The sequence below is a fragment of the Rhyacophila brunnea genome, unplaced genomic scaffold, assembly GCF_057557595.1.
Source record: "Rhyacophila brunnea isolate RB1 unplaced genomic scaffold, BYU_Rbru_1.0 scaffold_24, whole genome shotgun sequence".
In the NCBI taxonomy this organism is placed as follows: Eukaryota; Metazoa; Arthropoda; class Insecta; order Trichoptera; family Rhyacophilidae; genus Rhyacophila; species Rhyacophila brunnea.
In genome coordinates, this window is record NW_028232904.1 from 24,018,441 (window position 1) to 24,031,873 (window position 13,433).

The following is a 13,433-nucleotide window of genomic DNA, read 5'->3' on the forward strand; positions in this document are numbered from 1 at the left end:
AGGACCATAAGAGAAACGAATGGGTTAGGAAGCAGACAGAAGTACGCGTTGTAATAGACTTGCCAAACAGCTGAAATGAAGAGGAGTGGCAGGGCACATTGATCGCCGAAAGGACGGCCGCTGGACAAATGCCGTCATTCAATGATACCCAAGGGGCACGAAACGGCCAAAGGGTCACCTAAAAGCCGATGGATTGACGAACTGATAAAGTTCGGCGGAAATACGTGGCAGCGAACGACACAGGACCGAGAGATTTGGAAAAAGCTTGGGGAGGCCTTCATCCAGCAGTGGATTGACCCCGGCTGATGATGATGATGTTATAACTAAAAAGTGCAACGATTCAGACGTCGGTAAGTAATTTAAAACACTTAATTATCGATTCCTTGAATTAAAACAAAAAAAAAACCGATAGGCAAAATTAACACAATTTAATAAGCATTTCATGTAATAACTACTAAATTGAACATACATAATTTGAAAATATCTGAGATATTATATAATATACCGACTAGAAAAAAAAATACGACACAATACTGTTATGTAGGTACCTATATTCAGTATTAGAATGTTACATTCACAAATCTTGTAAATTATTCGTTGAACAAAATAAATGATTCATTAATAACTACCTATTAGTTAATCGTGAAGTTCTGTAGAAGTACGTGGCAACGCAACGCACAGGACCGAGAGACTAGGAATCAGCTTGAAGAAGCATTCATCCACAGTGGATAGATTGACGCTGATGATGATAAGTTAATTTCGTCGTAATTATATAGGATACCCGTAGCTTGACTTGATCCCTGCCAGAGCCGAGTTAACTCATCAAAGAATCTAGTATGTCGCGGAAGGTGATGGACGAGCTAACTCGTGCGTTCTTGTAAACGTCATAACTTCTGAATAAACTGTTATATACTGTGTATAAATAATAAGCTGTATGTATATTTAAAAAATATCTGTCATTTTATTGTGAAAATATGCACGATAAACATGAGAAACATGTTGATTTAGTAGGTTTTCACAAATGCTTATCTTTCTGTGCTTATTTCATATTTTATTCCAAAAATAGCTGGTCCACTTAGTAAAAATTGGCTGGTTGTTGATTTATTTAGATATTGATAGAGAATTTATAGAACATAATATTGGCGCGTCCTGTTGGACATCATATTGTTTGAAAAAAAAAGTAGATATAAATTTTCAGTAGACTGTAGGAAAGGGATGGTTTGGGTGCTGAGGGGGGTTATTCAGGAATCCAATCCAGGCACTAACTTCTGATGCTGGCTCCGTGTTCCCGCACTCACACAACTAGTACGATCAGTCTCAAGGTCACACTTTACTTGTGACGGATAGATGGGTAATGAGTTTATGATTGTTTATGAATTACCGTAAGTCGTAATTGAATTACTACTTTGATGAGACTAGGGACTAACTAATGTAAGTCCTGACGCTTTGATGGTCTGAAGATACCTGTTGGTCTATTCTATACTTATCGACCGCTAAAGTGATAAAGTGATAAATATTATCAAACTTAGGGTAGGTTTGTATCAAAATATTAGCACTTATTGTAACAATTACACGAAGCTGGTTTTTATTGTTGCAATAAGTGCTATATTTTAACAGCACCTATCTTGCTGCTGTTAAAATATCGCACTTATTGCAACAATAAAAACCAGCTTCGTGTAATTGTTACAATAAGTGCTAATATTTTGATACAAACCTACCCTAAGTTTGATACTATTGATTACTTTAGTGTTCGATAAGTATAGAATAGACCCACTGAATTGTGTATGACATGCCTGGACGCACAACAATGATTGTGGGAGGAAGGTAAGAATTTTTAATGGGAATAGCGCTACCATAATTAGCCTAAACAAATACTACTAATTATAAAATTAAATTTTTAGTATTTTTATTCGCCTTTTCAATAAATATCTGACGCAACTATACAGTAAATATCTACAATTTAACATCAATTTTATGTAATCACTAATATAAATAAATATTGCTCATTTGGATCAAGAAAAAATATCCTAGAAGAAACTTGTAATATAAACTAATTTGTATAAAAAAACTGGGGGTTTCAACATTTACAGTCAGTATTATAAAAGTGTAAATATTTATTCCACATATTATTTTAGTGTAGATATTTAACAGCCCACATGCTCGGCGTAGGTCAAAATGGAGCTTTTATGGTATTTTCAGAGCGTAACCCTGGACATTCTTTAAACGTTGTAGATAATCTTTTTATATAATTTTGAAGCCTTATTATCCTTTATATTTGTTTTAAACATTTGATGACTGCATAAAGTATTTTTATTACATTAAATAGTATTCTTTTAAACCTCTCGCTCTAATGTTTTAGAATATAGTCATATTTCAGTACATCCATGTGCAGTGGTTTTAAGGTTTTTTAGATTTATTCATTCTTAAATGTAATAACAAAACCATTAATAAAATTAATTTTTACATTGTATAGTGATATATTTACTATATAAAATTATATTTTATAATCTTTGTGATCCCAAATTTTACAAGAATTAGGCATTTTATTATTAAAAAAATGGGCACAATTAACACATTTGAAAATAATTCAAAGATACTGATTATAAGCTATGTCTTTGACCATTCAAATGTGATATAAAGCAATTCATTATTCGTAGGATGTTTTCTTATGAATAATGATTGCTTTATAATAATTATTGACCTAAGAATAAGGTAGTATTTTTTTGAAATACGCCATTTCTATTGGCAGTTTAAAGTAAATATAAAGATTAAAAAGGCTTAAAAATTATATAAATGGACTATCTACAACGTTTAAGGAATGTGAATGACAAATTAATTACTTACCTTGTAGACTAATATTTTTATTATGACAATATTCGCTTACATAAATTTATATTATTATTTTATAATAATTAAGTATCCACATTCATTTATTACATTAACAATATAAGCACACTTGTATTTTGAAGATATTATTCTATGTTACTATGTGCGTCATTTAATGTCCGAGATGATAGACAAAAAAACTGACACTTTGTAAGCTAAGCTAGCGTGTATCAAAAACAAGAGCTTTTTCAAATGAAAATACAATGTCGAGGCTTGTGTTTGTAGTGCAGGCCTCGCCCCGCAAAAGCCTACATGTCGCTGACATTAGCCAGAAAGCCTTTGGTCAGCCTGCGACACTTCCCACATCTGTTGTCTCGGAAAATTGCCTCAGAGTTTAAAACTTGTCCAATATCGCCCACTTTTCCGAAGCGTAGGAAAAGCTCCAGCGATATTGTTTAAGGCTTTGCGCTTGTTTTTCTTTTTGAATGAAAATATAAATAAGCCTTCCAATAGAAAGTTTGGACAGTTTTAAAGATTGAGTTTTGTGAAAATTACATACCTAGCAGTAAAAATATTTATTTCGTCGATAACAATGGCTTCGTTTATTTTCGCAAACCACTAGAAACAGCACTACAATGAAGAAATCATAAAGAAGTTTCAAAATAAAATAAAATCAACCCACAGTAATGATTTAACGTTAATGAATATTGATATTGATTTAAATTTAAAAAAAAATGGGTAATATGTCAACGGTATTGTTTGGGCCTAACATTATAACTGTGTTTCAAGTCATTTTATGTTAATTAGAGTAAAATTCGGGTCACTATTAATACTAGGTATCTGACATTTGGTAATAACATGATATTATCTGTATTTCATTATTTTTAAACGCTCAAAACGCTGTAGTAATAATTTATTATGATGATAATTAATAGTTAACAAACACAGGAGTTGGTTTGGTCAAAACATGACCAAAGTCTATATCATACTTTGATCACTGATGAGTGAAATTATTACAACGTTTTTCTTAGCACATATTCTTATTTGTCCGGTGGTTCTTTGCCTGATACAAATCTTGCAATAATTTTTTTACTAACTTCCCAATTAGTTAGACATTTAAAACTTTTAAAATACATCATAACACGATGCCAATGCATTTTTTTAATACTTTTAGCCATCTTTAAGTAGAATTGAGTTTATTCTCTTTTGTATGAAAAGTTATTACGGAAGAAATCCGTAATCTAACTATTATTGGTTGTTAGGGGTCTAGGGTCCTAGCAACAAAATTATTAATATATACCTACATGCGTTACTATAGAAATCAATATGAATGTCAAAATGACATGTCAGTATTATTTCTATCAAGTACATTTTTTTTGATCGTTTAAGCTAGTCAAATCAAGTTTATATGATTTTACAGAAAATTTCAAAACGTTGTATATAAAAGGTTCTTTTTATCTTGTAATTATTTTCCTAATTAGTAGAATATTTTACTGGAAATCTAATTATTATTGTCATTCCTTTATTTTAAAATGTTTTCAATGTTACAAAAAAAATTAGCCCACATTTGTGGTGCCAATTCAAAGTAAAAAAAATGCTCTCCTGTAAAATAAACATTTTTCAGTTTTACAGGTTATTTGCAAACAACTAAATATTACAAAAATCAATATTTTTCCTGAACAGGTAATTGTTTCAGGATGTATTGATTTAGTGATTATAATAAGAGACTTAGATGACCAAGTGATAACGCATCCGCTTGGTAATTTTAAAGTCTTGAGATCGAATCCCGGGTCTGACAAAATTCACATGTTATTTTCAAACGTATGTTTAGATCCAGACCATAAATCTTTTAGGTGAAGCATGTAGCTTACAAACATTTTTTGTAAAAAAAACAACTAATACGACGCAATATATAATAGTTTGGTGGCCAACTTTCACACCAAATTGCAGAGCCAATTAAAAATAAGGTTAATGTAAATAACATGATTTGTTATTTTTAAAATAATATAGTATAATAACTATTTTTATTATATAGAGGTGTCACGAAAACTTGAAGCTTTCGAGATGTAGCTGTATAGACGCATCCTCAAAATTCCCTGGACTGACCGGGTGATAAATCGTCGCTGTAGGATTGGTTTCCCGAATAGACCAAATGTTCAGGAGACGAAAAACAAATTTCATAATCCTATATTTAAATACATGGAGATGTTTAAATGGTTATTTTTACAGCATATGAATGATGTATGCATTACTATTACAAAGTAATTTAAAGAAAGGAATGGTTCTCGTCCAATTAGATACAAAAAAACATTCTGCATTAAGAGGTCGATTTTGACAAAAATGGATATTCGGGAAACCAATCCTATAGCGACGAAATGTTGAAATTCTCAATCGAATGGGGAATAACCGAGAAGTTCTACGTAGTATCAAAACCAGGAAACTACAGTACCTCGGCCACATTATGAGAGGACAAGAATACAGCATTCCCCAACTTGTCATTCAAAGAAAGATCAATGGAAAGCGTAGCAGAAGACAGCACCGCATTTTGTGGCATAAGAACCTCCGTGATTGGTACGAGTGCAGAACCACAGAACTGTTCCGGGTAACAGACGACACAGATAAGATCGCCTTGATGGTGGCCAACCTCCGCTAGGGGATGGCACAATAAGAAGAAGATTACACATTGAAATTCTGCATTGTTATCTTTTTTACTAAATAACTGTTGTACTTTCTTGGAATAATAAAAGAAATCTATAAATAAATGCTATGAATTATTGTTAGCCCATAAAGCTGAGTAACCAGGTACAGTCCGAAAATTTAGACTTGGAAAATGCACAAAATATTATGTCACTCAACATACTGAAGTTTTTTAAGAATTTCACATTCAATTCCTTAAGCGTCTTGGGTGTGTGATCTCGTAAACAGTACGTGCCGCAAGCATCCTTAAAATAGAGCCTCTTTCCGGAAGATGCGTCGCAAAACTCCCCAGAGACGACCGGAAGTGTCCGGCTGCGTTTTATTTTTCAACTTTGAGACGCAATAGGGAGTATTCTCTTAACTTTACTCACTGCTCTCTAGATAGTCGGATAGAATAGTTCATCAAAGATTGTTTATTATTCGATTCTTGTACAGTGTGATAAAAAACGAACACTGAATAATAAATGTTTTTGATAAACAATTTCTGAGAGAGTATATTATAACGCATTTACCAACATACTACGCAGAGTGACCAAATAAGTTAAATAAATTTAAAACAAAATTTCTGTGATAGTAAAAAAAGTCGCCTGCGGTGCTATTTTACTTCATGATTATACCCTTAATTTTAATTCAATCACCATTTAAAAAAATGCTACTGTAGAGCATTACACTGCTTTTAACATTAGCGATATGTAGGAGGACGCGTCAAAGATACTGGTCTAAGGGCCCGCTTCAGGATATGCTCTATGACTGAGGTATTATTCTGATAATTAAATATTGGTGTATCATTCTATTGTATTTGGTTGAGCTTTTTAAGTGGACTGTGATTATTTTAATAGAAGATGAGGAGGTCGGATCTAGGGGTGGGGGCGATGGAATAGGATGCCTGACACTGACCTTTGTGATGATGTATGATGGCTCCGTGGTCTAGTTTCAAGTTTCACTCGAGTATCGGTATTGTTGTTGGTCACTCGGTTCGTACACTCACGCACTTTGTGACACAGTTTTATGTATTATATGTGAGGGCGTATAAATGATGATAGATTCTGAATGAGTCTGCATTTATTGAGTCAATCACTTAAGCGACGGAAAACTATTAGAAGCTCGCACACGCCCGCTATCGAGATGCAACTGAATGGTCTTTGTAACACCGTCTCTCATGATCTGTAATTGCTTTTTGATTGTCTGATAACAATAACACTGGGAATTAGGAGGTGGGTGAGGAGATAAGGAGTGAAACGGGAATATAAAAGGCCCAACCAGTATTGTATAATATTTATATTTATAAGGTACGAGTATTGTACTAAATGATGACAGATCCACAGAATAATTAAACTTGTAGAGATGAAAATGACACCAATACAATGCTGGGTGAGGCTTCAAATGGAAATATCCGTGCCATTATATCACTGAATGGCCTCAGGAAAGGTGACGCTCTAGCATGCCTTCTTTTCAATATTGCACTAGAAAAGGCGATACGGGATGCAAAGATTGATGCCCGTGGTAGCGGCGTCATATTTACTAAGCTTGTACAGCTGCTGGCGTATGCCGATGATATCGATATCATTGCCATATCAGAATTGGCACTGAAAAGAACATTCACAGCACTAGAAGCCTCTGCCAAATGAATGGGTTTACAAATAAACGAGGTAAAAACTAAATATACCTATGCCTGTCTATGTCACACCACGAGAATTTGCACCAAAGTTAGATATTGGTGCATACAAGTTTGATACGGTCGACAGTTTCATATACCTTGGATCTCTTGTAACTCAACATCATGATATTACAGAAGAAATCAAAAAGAGAATCATGTCTGCGAATAAATGCTACTTTGGCCTGTTAAGACATTTTAAGTCCCGCATACTATCTCGCCGAACTAAAAACACTCTTAACAAGACACTTGTAAAGCCAGTGCTCACCTAAGCATCGGAAACCTGGACATTAACTCTGCGAAATGAACGAGCCCCGAACGTCTTCGAAAGAAAAATTCTCCGCCGTATATATGGACCGATCAGGGATGGCACCAATTGGAGGAAAAGATATAATGCTGAGCTCTACGGGCTGCATGAAGATTGCAGCGCAGTTCAATCAATTAAGATTGGGAGACTGCGATGGCTAGGTCATATGCACTGTATAAATGACAATGAACCGGCAAAGAGAGTGATGTCCAGCAATCCAATAGGACGTAGAAGAAGAAGGAGGCCAAAGATTCGCTGGTTGGATGGAGCTGCCGGTGACTGCCGTATTCTGGGGGTACCAAATTAGAAAGCGGCCACACTGAATAAGGACAAGTGGAGGGAGCTGTTGGAGGAGGCCAGGACTCACACCGGATTGTCGCGCCCCTGATGATGATGATGACAGATCCACACTATTCTTTTATGACACTCACTGACAATTAAATGCATAGGTACAGCATATTCAACATTGAATATTTTGTAAATATCAGTAAATTTTATTAAAGTACCTACCTAATCAATTCTGTCGTATATTTTTGCAATATTAATTAAGTAATTGCTCATGTCAATATAATTTTACAAGGTGAATAACAAAATATTTACAATATCAGAATTATTATGTTCCACGTAAAATATTTTATGAAAACGACAAAACTTTTATCACTGCGCCGTTCATTTGAAATCCATGCCCGAATGTTTACGTACATCAACAGAAACATAAAATTTCCAAAGCCTAGTGCGTTTTATGAGGAAAATTCAATTCAGACGTCGTATACACTCCTGGGAAAATATGCAATTTAAACTGCTCCGTCCGTATGGAAAGTCCACGTATATATATATGTCAGATAGAACACCCTTTTCGTCGTCAATAAATCAAATAATTCTATCACATCAGAAAAATTAGAATAATCATTTATAATATTGTTTTTAATAAACCATTTCTTTTATTAAACCAATAATTCACAAGATTCTAATGGATTCAAGCTCTGTACTATTCCATTTAAGTCATTTTTTGCCGTTTTTATATATGTATGTATGGGTGAGGATTTAGGTATGTATAGGTGTGTATATACCTACATATATATTATATTTGGTGAGTTATATATATTATATTAAGCGAGTTTATATGTATAGTTTTTAAAAATAATGTTATAAAAGTAGGTACCATGTAAGAGTATTATTAAAGACTAATATCTCATTAGTTAACTCCAATAATTATTTTTCTTAGAATTGACGATTTACACCTCTTGAGTGTATTATTTTTATTGTTTATAAAGAATAATGATCTATTATTAGGTTTTTGACGATTTATTATAATAATATGCTATGGAGTGTATTGTAATAAGATAGGGTTTTTACTAATTAGGTTTTTTACTGACACTTATTCTTAGTTATGACAACTATTCATAATTTGTTTATTGTATTTTTTATGACCTCTGACTAAATAGGTCGGTAATGGAGTTTTTACCTACTTTATTGTATTGATTTACTATATAAAGTAGAGTTAAGAGTGTTTCTTTGTCAGTGTGTGTTTACCGTTGGTGAGTGTACACGACGCTTGAAGATGCCGAAAGGCGAAACCCGGGTCGCAAAAAACAACTTAAATGGAATAGTACAGAGCTTGAATCCATTAGAATTTAAATTCAAATTCCATCAAGTACCTTCGGTCGATAGTATTAATATTATTAATTCACAAGATGTTGAGATTGTAATATTCCATATTTGATAAGCATTTCATATAGAACCTACTATTTTAAATTGTCACAATTAGATAGGAGACTGGTAGTATTATTGGTTGATGCACAGTAGCGCGATAACATTGTTTATACAGGTTGAAATCCCGTCGAGCATCGTATTTTTTCAAATAAGTTTTTTTTCTAGTGGCTATATATTTGAGGTATATTCAAATTCTGTCGTCATCATCATCATCAGCCAGAATCTATCCACTGCTGAATGAATGCCTCTCAAAGTTGATTCCACTTCTCTCGGTACTGTGGATTGCGTTGCCACGTCCTTCCGCAGAAATTTATATTTTTGTCGATCCAACGGCCTCTATGTCTACCTTGCAGACGTTTTGTACCTCTTGGATACCACTGGTTGACTAAATTTGTCCAACGATTGTCCATTTTTCGAGCTATGTGCTCATCCCATTTCCATTTGAGGTTTATGCGGGGTTGTTACTTAGGGTCCATGTTTCACACGCATATGTGATTACGGGAAGCACATTAATATCCATATAAGATTTCTGATCGATATCACTTTCACGTATCAAGGAATCGATTTAAAATAAAATTACAATTTTTTTTTAAATAATCGACGACGAACCGTTTGCAAATCGTATTTTAACACTGAACTACGGGTATTACACTCTTTGGAGTAAGATAAAAATCTACAGTGGCAATAAAGCCCGAATGCCTCAAGGTGGAAAACTTATTGAATCCGCGACCACTCGTTTTGATACTAGATGCCTACAGTAGAGTGTGGTGAAAATGTGTCAAATTCAAATATTACATTTTCGAAAATTTAAAGCCTTAAAATAAAACTACGCTATCTACATGATAATGAAAAATACTATAGTGTTTTTTTATTAATTACCCAAATAATTTAATAACGATTGCTAAATTCTGACTGACTATAACTAAATTAAGTAAATTAAGAATGTAGACTTAGTGTTAATATGCTTATTTAAAAAACGTTGATAAAATAATTTAATTTACTATAATATTGTATTCTATAATATTAGATTATATTTGTCTTGATTTTACTGTATATCTGTCTCTAACGCATAAACTGTCTCTCGCTGACGCACGTAACTTTGCAAACAAAATAATTATTTGCGTCTTTGATTGCGCGATCGCGTAAACAGAATACCAACGTTGCATTTCTTTCAAGCGCGCTGCACTAAACCACTCAATAACGTAAAATACACCGGCTTTATCGAAATGTATACCTACAAGTACGGTATTCAATCGTTTTTTAGATAGGAATATTGTTATTATACATTGCTTTTCTCTTGACAGACCATTAGTATTATTATTTGGATATACAGAAATATTGACAGGTGGCACTACCACTTAGAGTGAAGACGTAACATTGGACCTGGTTTGGCCACGTGCTGCAGATGCTAGTAGAGAGTTTCAACCAGGCTTGCCTGTTCTTCAAGCTAACCGGATTCTGGCGTCCTGGAAGGCTGCTAAATACTATCTATAGAGTATATACGGTGATGCTACAAGATGCTGGTTTGACATAGAAAAGTACAAGAAGACAGGCCAGCGACAGGGATTCTTGGAGACGCCTCGGGGTGTCCATATGCTCCAGCTAAGTGGCGGATATAGAAAAAGTAGAAAGAAGAAGAAGAAGGTATATTTAGCTTTTCCTTTTGTCGTGGTTTTTTTATGTTTCTGTGAATATAAAATCTTTATATTTTTTTCGGATTGTAAAAATATTGAATTTAATGTAAAAAAAAAAAATTTTACTGGAATCAACAAAACTTTTTATATAAGAAATTACTCTCATGTTTTTCAAAAGTTGAATTTGTTTTTTCCTATTCCAAAGTCTCTACGTTTACGGTGAGCTGAAAATCGCGTTCCGATCGTCGAGAATATATAAAAAAAAACGCTTTCGAGTTTCTCTCATCGCATAAAATATTCATGGGAGGAGAGAAGCTCCATACTAAATTCCGTTCACGCATGCAGAGTTCCACTTTTGACGAGTCTATTTTTCATACTTTAAATTAGCCGTCGAATTTGCGGCGGCAACGCTAGCACACCCCGCATGCAAAGTGGCACTGCACTGATTTAAATTATACCATCGATCGTTAGTCTACCGTCAAAATAATATTAAAATCAATATCGCCACGTACAGGCCAATTGGCGTAACCCTCAAATATCAAATTGTCCAGGAAGTGAACAAAACTGGGTTACATGCAAGTTGTACGTATGCAGTTCATCGTGGGACACTTATTCGTGCGCCGCAGTACATGAAACATGAGTTCGTATAACATTTTATCAAATGACGAGTTCTTCGTTGAACATTTTCACCGTGGAATACATTTGTACGTATCTTACAAAATGCGGCGATAGTTTGCAAATAGTACTGTTAACCTTACCTAACCTAACCTAGTAAAGACATCTCTACATGTTGTAGCATACGTACAAAATAAATATACTCCATGGTAAAATATTCAATGAAGAAGTCGTCATTTGATTAAATGTTACACGAACTCATGTTTCACGTACTGCGGCGCACGAATAAGTGTCCTGCGGTGAGCTGTTTACGTACAAATTTCCGGATACGACAAAACTGTGGGCATTGAATTTACTTATTATTTTATATTATTTTTTTATTTATATATATTTTTTTCGACTTACCTATATGAGGTATAAATGAGAACTCTGCCATTATGGGCAGTGTTAACTAGTGTGTCCCTGATGACTATCTTAGAAATAGGGAGCATTTATTAGTTGTTCATTCTACCAAGGTGCAGAACCAACCTGCCACTGCTCATGCCAATTGGTAGGGCAATAACTATGTTCAACCAAATTGCTTCGGGTGTTGATATATTCCACTTGCGTGACGGTGAGTTTAGGTGGACGCTATTTTATATATTTTTTAAATAGGGTTTCATTAGTAAACTCGGTGTATTTCTTAGAACTTCTATTTATATACACGTATAATTGTATTTTCACTGCTTTTGCTTTTTTATATGTTTATATTATGTTCTCTTTTAATATTTTCATTTCTATCCCTATTATTACTTTTCTTCATTTTTCTTTATAATAATGTTTCATGTTGTGAACGTCTTAAACTTATAATTTGTAATGTCCACAATATCGTCGCTGTAGGATTGATTTGTTGAATAGACCAAATGTGAAATGTACAGGAGACGAAATACGAATTCGATTATCCTATTTTTAAATACATGAAGGTATTTAAATTGTTATTTTTACAGCATAATGCATGCTGTTTTCATTACAAAGTAATTTAAAGAAAAGGATGGTTCTGGTCCAGTTACATACAAAAATCATTCTGCATTAAAAGGTCGATTTCGACAAAAACGCATATTTGACAAACCAATCCTATAGCGACGATAATATATGTTAAAAATAAATAAATTGAATAATATAATATTATTATTTTATTACAAATTAAGAATATTCTTTTGTTGACACATTACTGGCTTGCATTTCGAGGGTTACAGCATTTGGCTGGAATATTTTTTGTCAAGTTACAAATGGCTTAAAAAATAGTTTTGAATTATTTTGATATGAAATATTTTTTTGGGATTAATAATACTTGGTCAGTTCGTATAGGAGTACCTATGTAATAATTTCATTGCCATCAAAATATCACTTTGGTGAAAAATGATGGTTACGACAATAATTGGCCTGTACAGTGACGGATATTATCAGTGAGTCAGCGAAACAAACATGTAAGAGATTTTAAAAGAAGGTAAGGGGTTTTTTATAAACACTTCAACTACCTACCTATTCATAATTTATTTTGTTTGTTATATTTCTTATTGTGACCCTTATTTTGATAGGTAGGTAATAGAGTTTTTACCTACTTTATCGTATTGATTTGTTATATAAGTTAGAGCTAATAATATTCGTTTTTAGTGTTAACTTGCCTTTTGGTGAGTATACACAGTGCCTGAAGATGCCGAAAAGTAAAACCAGACAAACCATACAAAAAAAATGTAATAAACGGAATAGTACAAAACTTAAATCCATTAAAATACTTTAAATTGAGTCGTATAGTATCAAAAGTAGATCTGTGCGTTATTCATCATTTCGAGAAAATGACGAAAAACGTTTTGTTGGGTTTTTTAGTGTTATAATAGCATGAAGTATGTTTCTACATTTAGAAATTAGAAATTCATTTCGAATTCAACAGTTCTACTTTTGTTTCCAAAGTATTGAACAGTTCTAATTCTGATACTAAGCCCTATTT